The following is a 22,021-nucleotide window of genomic DNA, read 5'->3' as shown; positions in this document are numbered from 1 at the left end:
AAAAATAATGTAAGTAATTATATCATGCTATTTTTTTAAATCAAATCTGGCAATACTATTCAAACATGCAAGCAAATCATTAAACACCATAATCATAAAAGATGTATGTATCTTTTAAATACCACAAAAACATGCATTCTTTAGTCCAAGTATGAGATTTAGTGCAATTACAATATTCCTAGTTTCTGCCAGCAGAGAGCACTGGTGCAGCATTTCACCATGGTGCTGTCACTGCACAAAGAACCAGTGTAATCAATAGGGAATGTCAAAAAATACTGCCAAACTCATACTCCAAGTCTTGGAGATACTACTAACACTTACATTCTTTATTCCTGACAACAAACAAAGACATTTCAAACAAGTAAATACAATTTCATCTAAATGTTGGATTCCTGCTTTACAACAGTGGATTGATGGCTGTGCAAGAATCACAGTCAAAATCCTCTACATAAACACTCATACAAAGAAACCAGTGTAACAGTTTGGTCTTGAAATGATGAAGCTCACTACAGTACTGAGGATGAGAAAAATACAGTACATGGATCCAAAAAGCATTGAGAGTAAATTAATCACAGACGCCTTAAGAGCAGGGACACAACAATGCCACAGTGTTCTAGAGGGCTGCAGGTTTAGATCATGGAGGAATATCAGGGATTAGTCAGTCAGCCATTAGACAGTGAGAACTGCGGGCACACTGACGTTTGTTGCCTTTCCTCAGGCATCCCAGACATGGCTTCTCAGGTCCCAGTTTACTTTGGCCCTCCACTGCTTCTACTTCGTTTGAGGTCAGACCAGATAAAACTTGGAGTTAGCACCAAAATGTAATTTCTAGGCCTGGTAACCAAACTTCCATCCCACCTTCTTGTCTATTTCCACTGGCTATTACCAAAGCCCAAAATGTTGGGGGTGGCCTAGAGGTTGGAGAGGCCAACATTTAGCCAGAGGATATGGACCGTGCACACTGCTGAAGCGTCCATGATCAAGACACATTCCCAACAGTGTTCAGTGTGGTTCTTATGGATTTCTTAGAAGGAGGGGTAAAAACTGTACATTTACATTCCAGTATTGCTGTTTGAAAGTGGCACTGGCACATGTGAGCTTTGTATTGGGCCTCTCCATCAGGTGGTGATCACACACCTAGGATGCATTGCTTCTCTGTACCATATACTTTTAGATCAGTGAGGGGAAAGCATGCGCACAATTTTAAAGACATTTGTCCACATTACAGTGCAATGGACTGATAATTCTGGCATCTTAAATTACTGTACAAAATAAATGATACATCATTTCAATGTCCTGTTATGAAGCTGAAGACACAAATGTGTTTGAGTTTACATTCCTTCTGCAAAGATGCAGTAAATATGTCCACCAAAATGCAGTCCTTATCAATCTCTATGGAGAGTTTGTTGATCAGCCCTCTTAGGTAATTTTAAGTTCAGCAACAGATCCTAAATGCCTGAGTCAGGGGGTTTACCCTTTCCCAGCTAGCTTTTTGTTAATGCATTGATTTACTTATGGGATTGTATTTTCTTTGTTTTTCCTATTGCTAAAACACATTGGGTTGGGAGCAAAGTAGCTGCAAAAAAGTCTGTTAGATCACCACACCTAGAGAGTGAAATGTGGTCCCAAAGCCGAACAATACATGCAATGTTTTAACAAAACATCCACTCTTAGGTAGGTGTAGTGAACATAAACTGTAGCACCCGTGGTAACTGACATAGTTCTCTTTTAAAATATAAAGCAATATTTCTTAACTGCCGTTAGCTCTATGGTGAAGGCTCAGTGAATAAAAAAGTTACAAATATTTCTGCAACACACCTAGATTCCATTTGTGGAGATCCTATCTGATCATCTCAGAGTTTAGGTTATCATGAGAGTGTTTGACATAGCATTAGTGCTGATTATCAGGGAGATGATGACAGACTGCACACAAATGAATGCTTTCTGAACCCTGGTAAAATTATCAAACCACCACGTAGTCCTATTCACAATTTAAAGGCACAGCATTTCGTAAGGACATGTCATGTTGTCTTATTAATGGTAAAAACTGGCATGGTGTGTTGATTTCTTTCCTCGAGGGGATCAATAAAGTATTCTGATTCTGATTTACAGTGTAAATGAGGCTCACAGCCTCAGTGGAGTGGACTAAGAGACGGGAGGGGCCCTTGCTGCAGACATGTGGTCCCAAAGAGTACATTTATTCAGTGTATAAAGTCGAAGCCCCTCTCACAGGCAGAGAAAGGAGAACAGGGATGCAGAAATCAGATAAGATATCTTGGCCTATAGCATTGCTTCTTGGGGGCTATGTTTACGTCCACAGACCAGTAGCCAATATGTCAAGATACCACCTGAGATATGACCCTCCACTTTTACCCAGAAGGATCACTCTCTGCCATGTGTTTCCTTGTCTCATCCTCTGGTAAACCTCCCAGAGGTATTTAGCAGGTTGGGAGGGAGGCTTGAGGCTGAGACCTGGTTGAGTTTAGGCCTGGTTGTGAAAAATCACATCCCCTCTACACCTCCACAGAACCTGAAAGCCAGAGTGTCTGCAGCTCTCTCTCTGCCACCAGAGGGGAAACTGGTGTGAATGCCCGCCTCTCCACCAGGAAGTGCTTGGTCAACAGTCACAATCATACATCATAGCCCCATTTGTATTTGCCCAGACTGAGGTTGAGGTTTGAAGCTGAAGATTAATGCCTTCAGCAACAAAAAGAGCAGTATGAGGATCACAGGTGCCTTACAGAAGTAGCACCAAACCCTGAGCTGTCAGTTTACAAAGAGTAGAGGGTTATTAATATCCTAACAAATGACTTGTCCACATCCCCTACAGCCCTGAGCAACCCAATACATCTTCCCTTGCACCAATGTCCTCAACACAAGCCACAATGACTTCACACAAAAACTTTACGCATATCAATCTGCCAATTTGGTGGCGTTTTTGGTACGGTGTATTCAGTTTTATCTTGAAAAGTATAAATTGCTCTTGGACTGGGTATAAAGAGAGAGTGTGGTGGTGACAGAATTGCAAGCTGGGCACAAGTTGATACCAAATCCTGTGCAACTGGTCTAAAATTTGTTCCATAAAAGTGTGTTTTAGTGGAGTTTTACAAGTCAATTAAGGCTGGCTGTGTTTGTGTGTGTGTGTGTGTGTGTGTGTGTGTGTGTGTGTGTGTGTGTGTGTGTGTGTGTGTGTGTGTCCTTAAGGCCTCCTGTCAAATCCCCAAGTTTCTCAGGCAGTGGCACCCCATATGGCTTACCACAACACCACCCTGATGCTTGAGACTGCTGAGTGTTGAAGAACTGGAGTGTTTGTGGCATACTGTAGGTGTATATGTGTTTTTGTGTGTCTGCGAGTGCATAACTACATCAGAACTGGAGAAAGTTTTTTTCACTACTTGCACAAGGGCATGTCTTGGTTTCTCTCAGAGATGAGGGAGAGGGTAGAAGGTGCCTGAATGAAAACTCAATTTCCTGAAAGTCTTTTCCCTGTAATTTTGGTGCAGGATGTATGTAGGCCTAGTGTTGGCTTGAGTGAAAATATGCTGGTAGCACCGTGACAGTCTCTGTTGACTCATCACATCAGTGCATTAAGCTCTAATTGCTTTTGCAAAAGGGAGTGGAAACAAATCTACTCTCCCTCTATTCTCCCTCATTGAGAAACTCTGGATCTGGCCTCGCCCTGGCCACCACCGCTGCTCATGCTAGGTAGAGGCTTGTTCAGTGATTACGTTCTAGCAGTAGTCTCGCATTGCCAGACCTATCTCCGCAGCACTAGTTGATGGCGCATCAAGATGGCTAGAAACATCGGAGAGATTCACGTATAGGCCTACATGTTTGAGCGTCTTTCCGGATTCAGACAGGAGGCTGCAGGGCAGCCATCTTGTGGAGCCTCGCTAGTGGATAGCCGTCTCACGGAGCCCTGGCAGCCTGTTCGTGGAGCTCCGTGGGCAGGCAGCAAGCTTGGAGAGCTCTACAAGCTTGCTATCTGCAACTATAGTTTCTGTGTCCTGTCTGAACCAGGGGTCAGTCAGATCCAAACACAGTCTGTTGAGCACCAAAATCGGCAAATAGCAGACATATTAGAATGGTAAGTGTAGTTAGCATCTTTTATTTTTTTGTTAGCTTGTAACTGGCAGTGACGATGACAGTGAGTTTTTGCTCGGACTGACAGTCTGCTATGCTGTTGTTTCAGGTTTCCTTGTTGGCCTCAGCATATTAAACAGCCATTGGTTTACGGATTAGTGACGTTCCTAATTAAACTTGCCCGTGATACGTTTGAATCTCAGATTTAAGTGAGGTGCATAGACATCTCTCCCTTCAGAAGAAGAATGTGAAAACACCTATCTAGTGACAAACTTTGCACAGATACAAGTGGGTAGTCAAGACATTTTAGGTGGCATAAGAAAAACACATTTTCGAGTTGAGCGTCTCTTTTCCTGAGCTCTTTAACATTTCTGTTGATGTGTGTTCTGTAACAAGAGAGCACCCAGAGGTGGCTAAAATAAATGGTAAAAGCAGAGCATAGCTAGATAGGCAATCTTAATATTGCAGCAATTTAACATTTGTGTAACATACCACACAAAGTAGTTAGATCCCGAAGACAATGACTCTCCAGAGACACAAAGCATTATTAGAGCCAAGAGAAGGGCAGCAGCAGGCCGAGCAATCCACTTCTACAAACAATGGCCCTCTTTATAATAATGTAAATCAATAACTGGCATCAGCAGGAATTTCCCAACTTGTTCAGCTTTTCCAGATGCTTGCTCACTGAAATATCACCACACAGTAGTCTCAAAGACATCTGAGCGAGAGAAGACAGATGATGATGATGATGAGGGGTGATGAGATCAGAGGTGGTGGAGAGGAGAGGAGAAAGAGTAATCTTGACAAGAGTAGAAGGGAAGGCCATTAAAGAGTGGGAAAATTATACTAAGGCATGAGTATCACAAAGTGAAGAGGGGGTGGAGGTGGGGGGTATTTCAGTATGCTGCCTATCCCAGTAGGCTGTATAATCAGAGGGATACAGTGAGGGGGGAGGGAGGAGGATCAGGTGGCAGAATAAAAGCTGTCTGACTGCTCTCCTCACACCTTTCCCAGCATGACTGGTCCAGCATAGGGAATGCGCAGCGAGACTGGCTGGCCCAGGCCCATGCTGGGGCGCGCCGCCAAAACCTCGGTCAGCGTGCCTGCCTACTCTTCTGTATTTTTGGAAACATCCATTATGCAAGCAATTTGCCTTTAAGATCCCTGCGCCTATGTCCATTCAAAGGCACAGTAGGAGGAAAGATATGTCAGCAATGTGAGGAGAGCCCAGCATTATATAGAAGCTCTGGATGTGGAAGTGTGAACAGTAGTGGTCTGTCAGTAGTTTACAAAACTTAATTTCTCAATTTATGACTTAGAGATAATTAATGAGTCATCTGTCTTGCTCCATGCTGGTGACGTTTTGTCAGAGGCCTTCGGAATATTTGAAAGATGCCAGAGAAACCAACGTTTGAGCACTTCAAATGAAACAGTAAACACAGTACTGAAGGAGGCTTGTTATACTCTGGCCTCCCTACCTCCACCACCCCTAACCCCACCCTTAACCCAATGTGGTTAGCTGCACAGTAGGGAGGATGGAAGGAGTGTATGTATGTGGTGTGAGTGTGAGTCTGAGTGTCTCAGTATGTCTGTGTGCACGCATGTGTGTGTGTGTGTGTGTAAGGTTTTTTTGGTGTGTAATTCCAGAGGCTCCCCTTACCCCCTCCCAAGTTTTTCCTCTTTCTCAGACGAGTTTTGTCTTTTATTTATTTTTTTCTAACCACTGGATTTTGGACTCAGTCCGTTTCCATATTGCTAACCACAGCATTCCACAAACATGATGGAATCTTTGTTTTAGAGTATTTTAAGGTTACTTTTTCCTCTTTTGACACAATTTCCCTTATTTCTGCTGTGTGTGGCTGTGAAAGAAACAGGTAAAGTGTGTGATAGACTTTAAAACATGACTGAGTAGAACAGGATATTAATGAAAGGGCAAGCTTTCCTGACTTCCACATACACCGTAATAACCTTATCCTTAATGGACAAAATCCTACTTTCGAGTTTTATTCCTCCTGCATTCCTTTTTTCAGCGTATCAATATTTGCTTGTCCCCTTCTTCTGTCTGGGCCAAAGTATTTGGTTGCCTCTCAAACTCAACAAAGTTTTATTAAATGTAAAAGAAACTTTTAGATGGAATGGGACATGGATTCAGTAATGGACATCCCTCTGTAACTTCAAACTTAATTATCGTAGTCATGTCTACACTCTCATTTTAATGGGTTAACAGGGAGACAATATTATAGCACATACTAAGAAGATCGGCTCTTAAAAAGCTAACCTGTACTGGCTACAAATATTCAGATATTTAGAAGGTAAAGGACACTCAATCAATATTTTCTTTACCAAGTCACACACCTTAAGAGATGTCCTGTAATTAATCACAAGTAAAAGGTAACCAGCGAGAGTGCCATTTTAAGCTGGTCCCTGAGTGAAAAATATTGAATCTGGATGTGGTGGATGGACCCCCCACACACAATAAACAAGAGGTGAAGGATGAAATATGGCCAACTTGACTTCAACGGTTTCTACCACACACTAAAAGGAAATCATAAATCTTTAGTTTTAATAGTGCTTCAAAATAGTAAAGAGAAATGAACCAACACAAAACAACTATTAAAAAAGTGAAATAATCAATTTCACCGTTCAATTATAGCCATTCAGCTGTGCCAAGAAAACCTCTTTTGATCTTTTATATGCAGTATTTAAAGGCTGCAAATAAAAGACATCCTTATAAAAACAGCCTGGACAAAGTTAATTTTTATCTGCAGATGTGACAAATTTTCTCTCCCTCCCTCATCTTCATTTTTTCGGTTCTATATGGACATAAACATGTGTGCAAGTCCCATCAGGCAGATGCAAGCAGCTCATGCGCATGCACACAGAGGAGCTACAATAGCATGTAGCTTTATATACTGTATGAATTGTGTATTTATCTAATATATTAATCAATGTTTTGTCATTCCCCAGTTTTGTAGTCATTCAGTTGTTTCTACAAACATTACTTAAGAGGATTCCATTGATCAATTTAGAACCGTATTACAGAGGAAGCCTTTTATTTATGTAGGAACTGCATATGTTGCCCCATTAACATTCACATATCCTCTACCACCAGGAAGCCACACAGGAGAAAGTCCGGAGAGGAGAGTGGGCCTGCAGAGGCAGAGTTACAAGCTGTATGTCAGTGGCCTCAAGGGACTCAACCTTTTCTTACTAACCCGTCACCCTCTCTCCCATGAACAAATGCACAGAAGACAAACATGCAAGGGCAGGCTGGGCGGTAGATAACGGTGTCTTTGTGTCCCTAACCCTAGATATTTTGACCAAAGCCTCTTTATCCTCATACGTAATGCATATATGGCAAAACACTTATTCAGCAATACACATGCTCCTATTTCTACAGCATAACTAAGGGTGCAGTGTCACAAAAGTTTGATAATGACTTTTAAAGGCGCTGTAAGGCTGGTGCTTCACAGTTATGTTTGGAACAGTCAGGACATTCTATATTCTCCTGCAAAAGAACAAAATGCAAATCTACCAGCATCTCAAATTTGAAGCATGTGTTAAATAAATAAGTTACCAGTACAGTACAGACCATACACTTTATTAGGTATACCCTGCTAGTACTGGGGTTGGACCCCCTTTTGACTTCAGAACTGCCTTCATTTTTTGTGGCATAGATTCAACAGTCATTTTAGTCCGTTTTGACAGATAGCATGGATTCATGCTTTCGTGTTGTTTACGCCAAATACTGATCCTACCATCTGAATGTTGCAGTAGAAATCAAGACTCATCAGACCAGGCAACGTTTTTCCAATCTTCTATTGTCCAATTTTGGAGAGCCCATGCCAATTGTAGTGGCCTTCTGCTGCCGTAGCCCATCTGCTTTCAAGGTTTGACATGTTGTGCGTTCAGACATGCTCTTCTGCATACCTCGGTTGCAGCAAATGTTATTTGTGTTACTGTGGCCTTACTATCAGCTCAAACTCACTATCCACAAACTGGATATTTCCTCTTTTTCGGACCAGTCTCTGAAAAACCTGGAATAAAAATCCCAGTAGATCAGCAATTTCTGAAATACTCAATCCAGCTCGTCTGGCACCAACAACCATGCTACTTTCAAAGTCACTTAAATCGCCTTTCTTCCCCATTCCACGTGAATGTGATCAGGGCGTTCCTTCCAAAAGAGAGGCTGCCTCTCAGTGAACTTTCCCTGAATAAATAAAGGTTAAGTAAAAAAAATAAAAATTCTGATGCTTGGTTTGAACTTCAGCAGATCATCTAGACCATGTCTATATGCCTAAATGCATTGAGGTGCTGCCACGTGATTGGTTGATTAAATATTTAACGAGCAGTTGTACAGCAGGTGTACCTAAAAAAAAGTGGCCGGTGAATGTTTAAAGTTTAATCTTGTTAAAATAAAGGTGACAGCCTGGCTTGATTTGTTTCTCATGTACACAGCTGTGACTCTGAGTGCTTTATGGCTGAAGAGCCTCCACACACATTAAATTGTGATGAATGTTTTTTTTGTATGGAAGAAAAAGAGTGATAGGCTCTTTGCCCCTGCAGTGACTGTTATTTTAAAGTACCTGCAGGCCACACTCATAACCATTCACCTTCAGGTAAGACCTTTGCTTGTACGACTTAGAGGGAGGTTTGTTCCTTTGCTTATATCTCCAGACAAGGCGACAGACAGTCAAGTTCCAACACGTGACTGTGAAAGGGGTTTTCCTTAAACCTCGGGAAAGTGGGCTACATAAATGCTCCAAATATCAATGCCAAATGAAACAAGCTAATTCTCATGAAATACAGTTTCACTGTGAGACTACAGAGCGGGCGGATATACAAAAGCACAATTTGTAAATTAACCTTTAGTCAAAATTCATGTTTGCAATTAGGAGAGAAGGAGAGCATATCAGGTTTTAAACAAATGCACTGAGTGCGTGTGAGTACATTTGCACACTCAATTGAGTATAATTGTATGTATGTGCATCTCTGGGAGTGTGGTTGTGCAGTATTTAAGCGGGCTTTTATGTATAATTAAAGCATACAGTACATTGTGTGACAGACATGCAGTTTGGTAGTGTTTTTTTTTTTATAGAGTAGTAGGTATAATGTTACTTTTCTAAGCCCAGTAGATAAATCAAAGTGTTTCAGTCAAATTTAATGCTGTCTTGCTGGTGTCACAGGCTGGCACACAGACATTTAAATCAAAGAGAGAGCACACGGGTGACAGGAAGAAAGTCATTTCCTTCAGACTTGGCACCAGGTAATATGTGAGGTATGCTGAGAGAAACAGCTAAAAAATACAACCAAGATGGTGGGGGCAGAGAAAAGAAAAAGGAAACCATCATCAGTAACACCTTCTTAAGTTGCTCACCCTGCCTTTGCTTATTCTTTTATTGTTGCTGTCTTTCTTTCTCTCTCCAACCCACATGCATGAAAGCAAATCTCTTCAGTTTGGCATTAGGTCACAGAAACTGAGTGGCAGGCGGGGGTTGGCGCTGGGAGGAAAAACTTTTGTAGAAGATTTAGGATGAACCTTAGTGAAGTGAGCACATGATTGACAGTCATGGAGTAATGCTAGAAGCAACACAGCTAACTCAAAGAATAAGATCACGAGCAGAGGTTATTTGGAGTTAAGTGTTTTGGGCAGAACCCAAGCAGTTTCCTTGTCCAGCACTATTCCAGTACGTATGGGAAGAGAAGGGTGGAAAGGGTAGCAAAGAAAACAAAACATTTGAGTAAGATTTTTCTCCCCTTTTTTATTTTTCGGTCCACTTTGCACCAATGCCAATATCAGTAGTCCCCTGGCCAATGGTAAAGAGGGAATTCCAGGCACAGCGAGAGTGAGTCAGTACCAGCATTTTCCAAATTCACCCTGCCTGCCTCCCTTTAAATAGTCCAAGGAAATGTCCAAATGACCTAATTACGACTCAGGCTTTGCTAAGTAGCCTGTGTCAATGCATGACATGGTATTAAAAAATATACATAGTGACAAAACAGCAGGACTTTGGTGGCAGTGAAGCATGTTTTCATCTGTTTGGTTTTATTAGCGTTATGGTGGGACAGGGAGCTGGATTCTGTCTGTGTCTATGTTCCTCTCTGTTGTGTCTCGGTTCTTAAAGCTTTCCCTGGCCTGGGCAGACCTTCAAAGGCTCACTGGAGCTAAATGATTTGCCAGAGATGTAGATCTGACCAGATCACTTCATCGCACTTTAATCTATGTCACAAAAATACAAACCGCAAACTCTGTTTCAGTAATACATTCTACATTACTAGAATACATACTCGCACACAAAAGCTACCCTGCCCGAACAAACACCATTAAATAATTGTTTCTATTTTGGGGGCCCGACACTTTGGTCCACTTCAGCAGCTTAGTTGCACCCAAAGTAGAGCTTGGAAACAATAACAATGAATCCTGTTTAAACAAAAGCCTCATTCATACCAAGTGAAGCTCAGTTGAGCTGTCATTTAGTGACATTTCAGCAGGATTCTAACTTTATCCTTTTACTGTGTTTGTTTATTTAGCACTGTGGGAGATGAGGTGGTATGCATCCTGCACAAAACCACTTTATGGTAATGGTTTCGAAATAGCCAGGACAATTAAAGCAAAATGAAGGGGAAAGTGATGGACTAGTTGGAGTGGCTCGTAATGCTGCTCAGTGTTTAAACTAAGTGTTTTGTCAATGGGCCACATTTGTGAGTGAGGCTCTTTTTATTTGCAGCTGTAAAAACTATCTATAAATACCGAGCGGGGGAGGGGGGGTGGTTGACCTTGGGCAGTTACAGGATCTGAAATCACACATAACAGAGTTCAGCAATTCACCTACAACAATTAGGTCGCCTGGGAAATCCAAAAATCCAAAAGAGGGGGAGATATAAGGAAGAGGAAAGGAAGTCAAGCAGAGAGGAGACAGATTCCAGCTCCTGGGGCTTTGAGTGCTGACTGCCAATCTACTTCAGGTCCAGGATGGGATAATACAGCAGCTTTTCTGTGACAGATACAGTTCAACAGGTTCCTCCATAATGTGCCATGAAAAATGAACCTGCTGTACACCTGTAGCTTGATCTACCGTCTCTGATTTCAGTAAAGTAAACACATTATCATTTTCATCATTCCTTGCTTTGCAGTAATAGAAGATTTCATAGATAAAAATCATCAAGCCATATCAAATGTTGGCAGTGACCTCAGCAGCACTCTGGTAAACATATTATTCCTATCTGATCAGTGACTAGAGTAGCAGAAGCCCACACTGTCATTTTCCTTGCACTCCATCCCCTGTCCGCATCATTCCCAATTTTTATTCCCCCTCTTTCTGTCCCCTGTCCTATCTTTTCTTCTCATCTCTCCCCTCTCTCTGCCTAGCGGTCCCATGTGGGTGGGGCCAGTGTCTTGCTGTGGTTGCAGCAGGAGGACTACCTGATGTGTCGCTGTGCAGAATGGGACCAAGGGGTCTGCCGTTGAAAAGGGGCTCTGTGCTGCATCTGCAGATCGCCTTACACAACCACTTCCTGCTTCCGACCCACTCCTCACAGGCAGCCCTGTGTGCCAAGGCCGAAAAAAGCGCAAACAGAGGGGTTCAGTCCACCCAGGGGCTGAGCACAGGACCCTATTCATCCTCTCCCCAATGCTCCTCCCTGCTTCTCCCCTACAAGCCTCAGGATGGCTTTACTTTAAAATTCACAAATATTCCCCTTTCTGAGGCATTGAGATCAACTGGACGCTCATTCCCTCTTTTCAGTGGTGCTTGACAGACGAGCTGTGTCAGTGCTGCCCCCAGATTGGGGAGGTGAAATGCGCTTGTGTCAAGTATTTGTACGATGTCCGTCTGTTTGGCACAGCCACACCTTTGGCATCTGTCTTGTTACATAAAAAGGGAAAGTGAGGGGCCAGGGTCATTGTTATTGGACTACTTTGAGCTAAGCAAAAGAGTTATAGAGATGCTTCATGGGTAAATGAGTCCTGTAGTGTAGTGTACTGTGAAAAAACTGTTACTGTGTAGGAACCCTCACAGTCACAGTTAAAGGTGCAGAGAAGAATGGATACAGGGTAAAAAACATCCCTGTCTGAGGGGGAGGTGGGCAGGTGGGTTTGGGAGGTTGGAGTTGTGTTGCTATTCCTGGAATGCTCACTGTGTCCCATCTAGACCTGGCAACAGGGGGTGGGGCAGGAGTTGGGGGATAGTGGACCCCCACTAAGTGAGACTATTTAAGCAGGGACCCAATGAGGGCCAAGGGGGCAGGGGTATTTAAGATTCTTGGGGAAATGGCAAAGTGGGCAAATAACTTTGAAGACAAACAAACCCAGAGCATTAATGATGAGTCTGTCACTGGACTGGATGTTTTCGCTTTTCCCCCTGCATACTAAAAAAGGGAGGGCAAACTGCCGGAGCCACAGTCTGTTTTCACTACTGTCCTTGTCGTTTCTACCTTCGGTCATAGGACACTGCCTTGTTTTTCTACTTGAAACGCATTAAAACAGCACCTGATACGTCCATTCCTACCAGGGGGATAGAAAAACATTTGGCCTGCCGGCTGCCTGGGCTTCCCCCTCGGATGTCAGACTCAGATGAGGGTGAGAAGAATGACACTCTGTACGGCCACTGCAAGAAGCCATTCATACAGCCACAGAGAGTGTGTAGCATGGACCCATGGTGGCTGAAACAGAACCAGTACTGATCCAGTCCCTGCTGTCCCAACATTGCACAACACCAGTATTTATCTTATCCATGCTGGACAGGACAGCACCGCTGAGACAAAATGTCTACTGATTCAGCAGGATCATGGCTGGGTCCGACCAACGCAGACAACACAGCCACTGATTCAACCAGAAAGACAGACTTCTGCAGACTTCTGCTTGAGAAGGTACATGGAGATGCTCAGTTCTCTCCAAGTCTGAATCACTACAGCCTGTCAGAAATAGCATTACTGATTGAGCTCTATGAAGGCATTGCAGAGTATCTAATGGAACCAAACCTGTGTTTACAGGACTAATCTCTGGTTGATCAAAAAACGCAGTCAACCCGTACTACTGAAAATTCTTTTCCACTCTCCCCATTGCCTTTGCCGTGTTGAACAGGAGGCCTTATTATTGGTCAGTGGCTGACTGTAGGCTGAGGAACAAACCAAAGCCCCTGGCAGAGCTCACGTTGTTCCCCTCAGACCTGCTCAGGCTCACTGGAGACCAGTGCTGGAGGCCGGGATAGAGAAAGTGGCTTCTGTGCTTCATCCATGCCCAACCTCTCTGGCTTCACATGCCTGTGTGTGAGACGGACGGCTGGGCCAAGCCAAAGAGCGACCCAAAGGGAATGCTGTGTACTTTGGAATTTTTTCTCAACCCATGTCTTATGGAAAATATACCAGCTCAGGCGCACTTAATAGAGTATTTACCTAAAATTGACAAAGATAGCATAAATTATTCCCTCTTGTGATATGTTAACTTTTTTGAGAGTATATAGGATGAATGAGTGTGATTTATTCCAAGTACGTCAGACGATGCTTCACCAGAGGCCCAAAACATACTAAAAGCGCAAAAGTGCTTCTGACACAAGAGTGGCTTAGTGCAGCAGCCTCGAGGCAGAAGATTAAGAAATCCTCTGGATACCAGTGAGAGTTTACACCCTTTTTTAACTAACCTTAAACACACTACTAGCAAAACTTATTGCATTATTCATCAGGAAAAAATCACTGGGACTGTAATTGTAGTTTCTTCAGCATGTGTTTAGTCACAGCTGTCACCTTATCAAACTGGTCTTTCCTCTACTATATCTCTCTGAGTCACCGTGGGAGCAGGCTGATGAGGCCTGACTTGGGCACATCATTTGGATCCTCTTCATGGTGCAGCTAAACAGTATGCAAGCTGTAGTAATCCTCTCTTCCATCACATGAATCATACTTTCCCTCTCCTTCCTATTTTTACAGCTGCTGCACATCTAGATCTGCTCAAACGCTTTGCTCCTCGGTGATCGAGAAAGACAAGAAACCCAGAGTGTTCAAGACTCAGGTTCTCACAGTTACTCTGCTTCCTCGCACTATCTGTATAAACAACCACCAACGATCCCCTCTTGACCTTCAAATGCACGCAAGCATCCATGCCCTAAAATGTGTTTGTGTGTGTGTGAGCATAGTTCTTCATCCACATGCATTTCAGGGCAATCTAATCTGAGAAGAGTAGTGAGTTGCAGTCTGTTTTTCCACTTTGATTAAGCCAATTGACTTTAAATGGCAGGTCAAACTACAAGAATGTGATGCCATATCAGACTGTCACAAAATCAACACTGAATTAACACTGCAATAAACACTGAACTGAAAAGTGCTTGAGTCAGAGACAGTATACAATGAGTCACTACACCATAAGAGATGATCAGAATAAACAGTTTCTGATATCAGAAATTAGGATAAATCAGGGTCTATGAAGATGTACATCTTTCACAAAAGTCAAAGATGTACTTAGTTTATCTTTCTCACTGTTTATGTTTATATACTGCATACTGTTATGTTTCACATTTCTGACAGCTTGTAAACTCACAAACAATAACAGACATTAATTGACTACAGTAAGTGTACTGTACAGTTTTCCAGCTTTCTTTGCTTTCAGAGCTACACACATCAATCAGATGAAAGCAATTCCATGTGCACAAGCCGAGGTAAGGATAGCATACTGTAACTTATGTGTCAACCTCTGTACGCACAAAATGTGCTAGTGTTGCACCCATGAGCAGCTCTAATGATTAAACCATTTGGCCAGGCTGTTGGGATCGGAAGCTTTGCCTCGTCACAGTCCATTAAAGGGCTGAGACAGAGAGACAAGCTAGGGTCTGTAACCCTGCACCTTTGACCTTTCAGCTCAGCATTGTGGTCCTAATGCTGCCATCACGCAGCTCCAGTAGAAAAACTGCCAGTCTGGGCTGCGGTCTGTCTTTTGCCTTTTTGCCCTCACTTCAATTTGTCATGCCAGCATCGCGTGCCCAACCATTTGTGTTGGCACAGCTTGAATCTCTGGGGCAGCAGGAAAGCCATTAATCTAGGGCTAGTGGGTCTTTAGGGGCCATGTGAGGACCACTGGTCACCAAAACACACCCTGATCTTGATCAAAGATGCAGTCAGAAATATGTGCCACAATTTAAGAAATATGTCTAAATATTTGAATCTGTACAATTTTCTGTAGAAAATAAATAAATAAGAGCTGTTCACATGTAAAAATGTGATTACTTTACATGTCTTTGATCCTATTTTCCTGTTCTGTTTCCACTCACTGAAGACTGATTAGGTCTGTGTGTGAATGTGCATTGGTTAAGCCTGCTTTTGCATGCAAACATTGCACATCACAGACATAACATACATGTAGGTTTGTCATAGCATGTCTTCTTCATCTGCAACAAAATGAATTTCAAGACTAAGAATTACATCAACTTCTTTTTGTTTTCACAAATAAAGATTTAAAGTCTATGCACTGAAAACTATGTGGAGGAGTACATGTATGCAACAGTTCCAGGAAAAGTATAACAAATTAACAATATTTCCATCTGGCTGGCATTTTGTAGAGCAGATTCTCTGCATCCCTTATCCACCTCGCCATCATGCATGCACAGAGGAGTAGAGGGCAATTAAAATGAAATATAAGGTCATAAAGTTTTGTTAAAATCACTGACAAACTTTAGAAAAGGAAAACCCATATCTCTGTTGTGGTGTTTGTAAGGGTCAGTAAAACTTATGATGTAGATAGAAAGAACATGCTATTTCTTTTAACACTGGAAATACGTTTCTTTCTATGACAAGATTAGTGACCACCATTCCCTCAAAGCAGCAGTGAGAGCCAGCAGAGAACGTGTGAGGACAGCAGTGTGTGTGTGTATAGTCATGACTAAAGCGTCAAACAGTCTACACATCATCAGGTCTTGGGCTCTTGGCTACAATCTAGGAGGAATTTATGAATGGCGTTTAGTTGGTCAAAGGGTTAGCTAGTTCTGTGCTGTTTCATTTCACTCAGACTTCTGCTGCTTGAATAATCTCAGTGATGCAATTTCCCCACAGAAGCCGAGTTGATGTTCCATTGAGAATAAAAAATAAAAAAGTAATGGTGGTAGGGGGTTAGCGCCTCTCCTTTAAGTGGAAAAAATGAGATCACAGTAGTAAAAAGGTACCTCGATAAGTTATGACTTCAGTATATTTGTGTGATCTTTGTATGTCGTCCATCAGCCATGTTGAGAAAAATAAACAATATGTAAATGCTGGCAATTGCAGTGTGAGTGTGTGTATAAAAATGAAAGGAAACTGAGGCTGTGGTAAGGATGATGGGAAGTCTTCACTAGCACCTATACTTAAGCTGGATTGTTAAATCAAACGAGCTGAGAGTCGGGTTTTTACAGTAGGTCAGAGGAGCTGCGAGGTACAATAGATTCACCATGTGATGAGCACAATGAAGCCACCTGGTCGCAACTGTGGCTGTTTGGTTCCAAACTGTTCAGAAAGACCAAACCATGGGTGTCTGCAGTCTAGAGGAGTCTCCCTTGGACATGTTAGTGAATAAGGCCAAAGATTGTTTTAGTTTCCGAGGGAGGATCTTAACATCCCAGAGACAGAGTCTAGTATTTTTAGAAACCGTTTCTCTCTTTGTAAGGCGCTTCTCATGAGTCTTTGGCGCAAATCACCAAATCCCAGTCAAACAAACCAAGACTCACCTGTTCCATTCATTTTCCTGGAAGTCAGGGGAAAAAAGAACAGTGCAACAGTAACAGAGATGAGGATGACACATCGGGCTGGGTGGCTGGCTGAACTGGTACAGTAGCAAGTTGTGAGTCAGAAGCTGAGACTGGAAAACAGGGAAGCATTTGAAGAATGGGTGACTATGTGATGTGTGATTCACTGCTTGTGAGGTGAACCTCTCAGAGAAGGGCCATGCCACTGGGCCCTGTAAAAGGTCGTCTGTTATTCCATATTTCCAAGCACTGGGTGCTTTTATTGCTGCACCAAGACTCACAAAAGCCTTGGGGCCAAATATGTGTGTAATGGCACTACATTGAGTCCGACTGGCTGACTGGCGTAGTGAGAGGAAACAGTTGACAACATAGTAGTCTGATCCACTCAGCAGTCTCTAAGGCTTCATGAACTCATTCTCACTCTCTCGAAGATTCATCTGTCCAACATCTTTCCTAGCACTCTTCCTTCTTTGCCTTTCTTCCCTCTCACTTGTGCTCCATTTTCCATCTTAATCCCTCCCTATTTTCTCTCTGCTTTGTTGTTTGGTACTCCACAGCACTTTGACTCTCTCTTTGGAGACAGATTTTTTTAACAAGCCTGCCCCAGTGGGCAGTCGACAGAGAGGGGAGGTTATTTTTAGTTTGCACACAGATTAAAAGTGGAACGTTTTTCTTCATCCTTGTAAAGAGTCCTTTTCCTTCTCTTTTAGTCTTTAATGGAGTTTAGCATCTCTGTGGGGGATCTCTTGTTACCTCCCCCACACATACTCTTCTCTTTCCCTCCGACAGACTCATCTAACCCCCACCACCAACACACTCATCCTCTCCAAACACTGACATCATTGGACAGACCAAACTCTTTCCTCTTTCCTCTGTCTGTGGGGGCTGTTCTGTCTGTACAGCATGAAATGGGTGAGTCTCAGCTCCTGTCACAAATCAAGGAACGGGTGAAAAAAACAAGTTGTCAGAAAACACACATCTGCTGCAGGAAAACAAGCGTGATATATGATTACATCCTCAGTGCATAAGTGGATACCAGATCCCAAAATGGCGCCTATTCAGTTCAATGTAGTTGCTGCGCCAAAAAAGTTTCTAAGCTTCCGGGTTTACTTTCGGGATATGTGGCCCACTGAGTATGTGCAGTAGTGTTTCTCCTGCTGGCCCCGCCCACAAGTTTCTGTTTGGCCTGTAGAATTAACATTGTGGTGACGTCAGAGGTTTTTAAATCGCTTTTCTCGGCTGGAGGGGAATTTTTCAAATATAAAAATTACATGGATGAAAAATTCATAATAGAAAGAGTCATAAACAACCTTGTTTGCAGTTTAAGGTTTCCTGTCAACAGTTTAACAGGTGTCTCTTTTACAATGGTGGCCTATGAGGAAAATCCTTTTTGGCTGCAGGGGGATTTTTCTTTGCAATACTGCGAGTGGCCACTGGCAGAAATTGGCTGTAAGATGGAGCACACTTCCTGGGGCCTGGTTAAAAGAGTGTTAAAAGAATAAATCACACAACTGCATTTGGTATAATTAGGCCAGTGCTTTATCCAGGAGTCTGGGAGGTGACGGGTGAGCTTACTTCAGCGTTTTCCTGTCTTGGACCAAAACCAAAGTCTGACATTTTCCTCCAAAGAAGGGCATGCACACACACACACACACACGCACGCACGCACACACACATGCACGCACGCACACACACATGCACGCATGCACACACACACGCACGCACATACACACACACACACACACACACACACACACACACACACACACACACACACACACACACACACACACACACACACACATACACGCACACACTAAACTGGTGAAGTGAAGGGGGAGACATGGCCCTCTGGGTTTTACTAGTCCTACTCTCACTGACCCATGCCGGGGTCTAAAGTCGGATACAGCTCCTGTTACTTTCCTTGAATGTGGTCCCGTTCCTTAGAAAATATTCTGTTTTTAGCATTGCAGCTTTTCCCTCACCCTTAATTTTGAAGGAGTGAGCTCTTAAGGAGCAGGCGATATTGCGTGGTAGACGGCCTGGCAGGGACCAAGCAGGAAATCTTTCATTAAAACTCACTCAAGGTCCATCATGACTTAAAGCTCTGTGTTAGATATTGAATAATAAGTGACATAGAGCAGCTCTGTTGAAGGGTTTATAATGCCCTCTATCACAGCCTGGCCAATGAGCCCTGGGAACTTAGTAGAAAACCAGCAGTCTAGATAAATCACAGATTAAGGAATAAAATGTTAAGCCTCTGATTGACAGCTTTGTTTGAAGTTGTCTGTGTGTGCTTGATCAAAGAACTATTGCCCATGAACCTTCATGATATTGTCACAATGGAGCCAGAACAGAGAGCTCACTGTTGTAAAAGAAGAGTGGAAAATGAAGAGGGAAAGTGATAAAGACAAACCGAAGGAGAAAATGAAGTGTAATCACAGAGCACTCTGGTGACTAACAGCACATCAAACCACTTCAAATTGCTCACTCTCAAGCATACTTTATTGATGCTTTGGGAGCCGCAGTCAGAAAACAAGAAACACATTTGGGCTAATTGTCGATCACATGTAAAAATATCTATATGGGATATTTTACTTTATTCAAAACATATGGCACAACTGAGAGAAGCTGCTCTCCAACAGAAATAGATGTATCCAGCTGCTTTACCAAAACACTGCCACCCCCGCTCATTCTTATCCTTCCCTTCATCTCACTCACTAGGAAAATCATGGAAAACAAAATGTCAGCAATAATGGTGAACTTCTGTGAAATAGAATAGCTGAGGCAAAGCATGCTATTTCATAAGCAGAATGCACGAGTGCCTCTGGGAATATGACAAGCCCTATGGCAGTTCTGGCTCAGGCCCAGTCTTTGCTGTAGTTAGAGTGAAACCTGATAGTATTACCTCTGCTCTGCCCAGCCTCTTTCCCCCCTTGCTGAGTCTGTCATTCCAGCCAAAGGAGGGTGCCTGGACCACAGTGGCAGTCTAGCATCTCACAGAGCCATGGGGATTTAAAAGGGCTGGACTGAGGTGGCTTTCTCTGCAGCATCAGAGAGATGGAAAGAAGCAGGGTGAAGAAGATAACATCAGGACTATCTGCTGATAGTTAGACAGTCTGGGAGATTCCCTAGCCCCTCTCCCAGGTGTACGCCTGTGTCTACAAGACAACAAAGCTCCTTCAATGTGTTTAAGCTTCTCAAATAAAAGAACCTGAAAGAAAGAGGCATTTGTGGTCCAGACGATGATCTGCCTATTAGGCTTTCTGTTGTAAGAAGAAATCTGAAAGCCTAAGGTTTCCTTTTTCAGACCTGCAGCAGGAAAAACCTTTCTGCTCCAGGGCTACAGAGCGTTTATGTTGTTAGCATACCTGGAGCTGTGCCTCCTGCAGAAAACATTCTCATTTAGCCCAGGGTCTCTGGGAATTATAGGCAGAAGTCTTTCTTCAGTAGGCCTAGCTGCCAAATATAATGACTGGTAAAGCTGAAAAGTGAATGACTTGATCTGCTTGTAATGTCTTCTTAGTAAAGCTGCCTACACTGCCTACAATGATAAGCAATTTGCTCTCTGCGCACCGCTAGGGCATTAGTTGCGCTTTTGAAAGGTCAGTTGCAACTAGGTCAAAGCGCAGCGCAAAGCGACAAATCCGAGCAGTGCGCGACGCCAGAGGTATCGCAGCGCATAGTTGGGCGCCACCGCCCTCCCCATAGGAAATCAATGGAACAGCTGGCGGAAAGCGGTTTTGCCGCCTATAATGTGTTGGTGGCTTAAGTGCTACTCTACATATGTAACAAAAAAAACTAAATATAAATCTTTAGAACAGGCTACTTAGATCTTAACTACCTATCATATTTCAATCTATCCAAAAGATACTTTAGATTTTGAAGATACTTCTTAACATGTATGCATCATAAGTAATGCTGTAACACGCTGTAAATATGCAGGGTTTCTGTCTGTTTTATGCCAGCAGGAAATAAAACGCATGTGGATACCATACAAAGCTATGGTATGATGACAGTTTTGGAGGAATCCGAGCCATAGCTTTCCAGAGTCAACATCCTTATGATAATGCTGTCGGCATGAGATGATTTAATATTGTGTTAACATGTTGCAGGACAGGCTTCCTAGGGCTACACAAACACCACGCAACCCAAAGCTGCACAAACCCACTGCACCTCACACTGATGAGGCCATTGTTAGCCCACTGCGATCAGATCACTCCCATAATCTGTGAATACATCCGCCTCCACGGTACATTCTCTGTATCTGTTGTATTTGTAACACCACTGTGGCTCACAGGGAGAAGCACTGTTAGTTTAGCCCAGCTGCACAAGCCCACTCACTAGATCTGGCTAAAGATGGAAGCTTTTGAAAAGTCATACCTCTAAAAACTTACTGAGCAAAGTGGGACTATGTAGTATGACATGAATGAGATGTACACCACTTGTTTGATCAAAAAGTGAATTTGCTATACTGGTCTCAAGAAGCACCTAGAGGGCTAATATAGATTAGAACCACACTTATATCTCCTGTATCGATCGTCGTTTTCGGCCTCAGTGGTTGTCCATGAGCTGATAGCATCTTGCAGACTGTCAATCTCATGTCTGACATCAGATGGAGAGTAAAACAGATTGGCAGATGAAGCCACACTCTTTAAATTCCCCGCTGCTTTAACCTCTCCCATCTGCGTCAGCAGTCACACATGGTTCACATAAGAAATCCCTTTCTTCTCCTTGGCAGTTTAGGGCTACATGCAAACACAGAAATGAGATATACACTACTGTGCTAAGGCTGAATGTTGAGGGGTGGGCACTAACTTTCTACTGCAGAGATATAACCAACAGAGAGCCATGTGAAACCACAAGGGGCCATTTAAACAAAAACACATGTAGGTGTGTGTGTGTATTCATGGCTACACACACACACACACACACACACACACACACACACACACACACACACACACAGTTGATGGAGATGACCATTTTGTAAAGTCCGTAAAGTCAAGATGGTTTAGGCATAAAACAGGATTGCTACCACTCTGACAGGAAGCTTACCTTTGCCTCCAGGGCTGTTTTTATGTTTGAATAAGACTTCAATAGATAGATTTACTGTTTTTGCAATCAGCGAAAAATTTATTTACTGCCTGGCAAAAGTGACTGTCCACTGACGAAGAGTACGAAATTTTACATGAATAACCTTATTTTTGATCCGTTTAGATTTACGACTTTCCTAA

At 42.9% G+C, this 22,021-nt stretch overlaps 1 protein-coding gene across 2 annotated transcripts in view; it reads right to left on the bottom strand.

Annotated features, from left to right (window-relative positions):
- Positions 1–22,021, bottom strand: part of LOC120564182 (zinc finger protein 469) — a 213,963-nt gene that overhangs the window by 13,198 nt on the left and 178,744 nt on the right. The window lies entirely within an intron of this gene.

The sequence above is a fragment of the Perca fluviatilis genome, chromosome 8, assembly GCF_010015445.1.
Source record: "Perca fluviatilis chromosome 8, GENO_Pfluv_1.0, whole genome shotgun sequence".
Taxonomy (NCBI): domain Eukaryota; kingdom Metazoa; phylum Chordata; class Actinopteri; order Perciformes; family Percidae; genus Perca; species Perca fluviatilis.
The sequence above is the reverse complement of the archived record's forward strand: the minus strand, read 5'-3'. Positions and strand labels throughout refer to the sequence as shown.